This window comes from Chanos chanos, chromosome 6 (assembly GCF_902362185.1).
Source record: "Chanos chanos chromosome 6, fChaCha1.1, whole genome shotgun sequence".
In the NCBI taxonomy this organism is placed as follows: domain Eukaryota; kingdom Metazoa; phylum Chordata; class Actinopteri; order Gonorynchiformes; family Chanidae; genus Chanos; species Chanos chanos.
In genome coordinates, this window is record NC_044500.1 from 22395863 (window position 1) to 22398943 (window position 3081).

A 3081-nucleotide genomic window follows, 5' to 3' on the forward strand; every position below is an offset into this window, starting at 1 on the left:
ATCCCGAATGCTGTACCTGGCCATCCTTGCCACAAGTTCCCCCTCTGAGCATGCTTTCAGCTGGTGTTCCTGGCAAAGATTTTTGAGGGCTAGTTGTTAATGTTGATGATTTATCATTGAAGTTTTAGTTTCCTGTTTTGTGTTATGTCAGTCCTACACAGGAAAAGATGGTATATTGTTCTAGTAAATAGGGGCCTCATCAAGATTATTGCTTTATTGTAATTGTTCATTTGGAGAAACAATTACAATAAACCAATAATCTTTACATGTCTATAATGTTAATTAAAAGATAGTTGTCATACCTTAATCTTTCTTGATCTCCCCCTTACTCTTTGAAAAATAAATATTTTTGAAATGCATAATTTTGGTGCTTTTGCTTCAGATTAAATAGTATTAAGTGTATGGAATTGAAATAATTAACACCGTGATATACTACTGATACCGTCCATACAGTTGAAAATACCGTGATAAAAATTTTAGTCCATATTGCCCACCCCTACTCCTGGGCAACGAGTCCTCTGCTGAGCCACCCTGGTGGGAGAGGAACCCAACCTCCTCTCAACCTGCTTGCCACCCCAGGCAACCGAGGATGATGCCTGTTCACTTAAATTTCTCGGATCCCCATGCAAGTACAGGAGGCATTCTTCAATAAACTCCCAGCACTTCTCTGGGGATCTGTTGTAGCACCCCCGGTTTCTGGTCCAGCCGGCGCTGGCCTGCTGCATCCACTTTATGGTCTGGCTTTCTGTCACGCTTGTTCAGAGAGGCTGGATGCATTTGCAGGTCTGGTTTTATTTTACTAAAATTAAACATCACAGAAAGAACTTACAGGTCATAGATTCAGGGATTTCAGAAAGGCAGGTACATCAAACGTAACATAGGGTAAGCCCCAAACAAAGCCAGACAAAAAAGCAGGAGAACCAAGGAATATTTATGCATAGCTAAATGAGGCTTAAGCTAACTAAAGAAAAGTGAAAACAATGATTGAACTAACAGGACCACACCAAAAAAACGGGAAGAACAGAACTTAACTAAAACAGGACTAAACTGAGAATCCAGGAAGTAAATAGAGACTTAAAGCAACATTGACCACCCTCTTTTTTCTGTCAGGTCACTGGCAGCAAAATCATTTTGATTCTTAATGTATGTTATAATTACACTCTATTGAAAGGATGAAAATATAGACATAAATTCTTGTTTATAAATGTTAATAAACAAGATAATTAAATAAATATCTCAAATAAATGTATTTATTCATAGAGCAAAATTTTTAAAATCCCACATCTGTAGGTTACACAATGAACTGTAAATTTACTTAAAATTCCTTAAAAATAATAAAGGAATAACTGTCAAAGAATTGAAAGATTTATTAACTTATTTTAAAAGATGCATCTAGATTAAGATGTAATGAAACTTAATTTTGATCTCATTAGAATATTATCATTGGATTTTGGGTTTAATTTTTTCTTTTGTTTATAATCATTTATTTATTTAGAGAGTTTATGAAATGCTTAGTGTTCACAGTTATCTTTGCTTTATAATTTTGCAAAGGGATCTGTTCAGTAGAAAAGTGGCCCTATCAACTGCTGGTTAATCTAGCTCATTAGGCATGTGACTCCTTAGCATTACTCCTTAGATACAAACTACAAACTACATTCAGTTCCTGTTTTCTCTCCTTGGGAAATGATATGAATTGTAAAAGTGAGAGTAGAGTTCAATTTGTCAAAAAGGATATAACTTTGTGAGAGCTTAATTTTTACATGATCTAAATGTCTGTGATATTCTTTTAACAGTTACACTTATCCCATTGAAAAAAAGACCATTAATTTGTTTAAAACTAAAAGCAACTTTTATGTTCAGTCTAGCTCGTCTGCTATTAAGTCTCTTGGTTAATACATCTTGATTTCTTTCGTACGGAAGCAGTATAACATTGGATTAATGAGAGCAGGGATTAAACTGTACAACATAATTAGTGCAAATACGAACATTTATACTGAATTCAAGTGGGGAAACTGTTGGTTATATAGACAAAACATCTAGGTATATAATACAGGCTTATAAATTAAAAGCTGTGGGGTGCATGTCGAGAAGGTTTTGTATCGTCCCTCTCTAACTAGAGATTTTCATGACTGAAACAATGATTGAGATTTATGAAAATATTAATGAAAGATAAGGGGCAAAGAAGTATGAACATTGCATGTAATTAGGCCGGGGAGTAATACTTCATATACATTTCCACATGTCAAACTGATGATTGAGGCATGATCACAGTAGCACCGGGTTATGATATTTGGACCACAGAACGGTGCTCTGATAGTTTGTAAGACAATACCTGTCATCTGCAGCATATTGAATATCCACGAAGAGGGCACAAAGTATTGCCACAGTGGAATTTTTAATAATTGTAGGATACCTCAGAGGATAGTTATTGCAACAAAATCGATCCAGCGCCATTACTGCCATGAAAAAATGAACTGCAGGCCCCTAAGAAAGTGCACAAAAAAACATTTGTAGAAAGCACAAGTTAAATGAGATGATCACGTCTCCACTCCAGTAATCGTGCAATGATTTTTGGGAGAGTGACTGTATCCAAATGCAAGGTCACACATTGCCTGGTTACAGAAGATAAAATAGGTCGGTTTCTGAAGGCTTCTTCACAGGCTACAAAAGGATAATGAAAATATTTCCTGTGGCAATCATTACGTAGATAAAGAAGAAAAAGGTGGCCATTAGTCCATAATACTGTGGCAAGAGGCCCGGGAATCCCAAAATGATAAATTCAGTGACGGTTGTTGTGTTATTAGAGTTCATCATGGTTTCCATAATGTTCTTCCACAATGTTCTCTACAAATGTGAAGAGAGAATGATGTTAAAGATTAGTCACATAATGATTGCTTTGCAAAGCCTGGTTATGTCAAGCTAAACCTGGTTTAACTTTTCAATTTGAAAAAAAAAAAAAAAGAATGATTGGAATGATGTTCCTGAATCTCAGCACATGGATCACTAAAAATTGAAACAACGATAAATAATGACAAACTGGTCATAAAGAAACAGTCTGGCAAAATAACATAGCAGAGTATT

General features: G+C 35.4%; 1 pseudogene; it reads right to left on the reverse strand.

Moving 5' to 3' along the window:
• Positions 1-1889: 1889 nt before the first annotated feature.
• Positions 1890-2814, reverse strand: LOC115815199 (olfactory receptor 2AT4-like; annotated as a pseudogene).
• Positions 2815-3081: the final 267 nt, after the last annotated feature.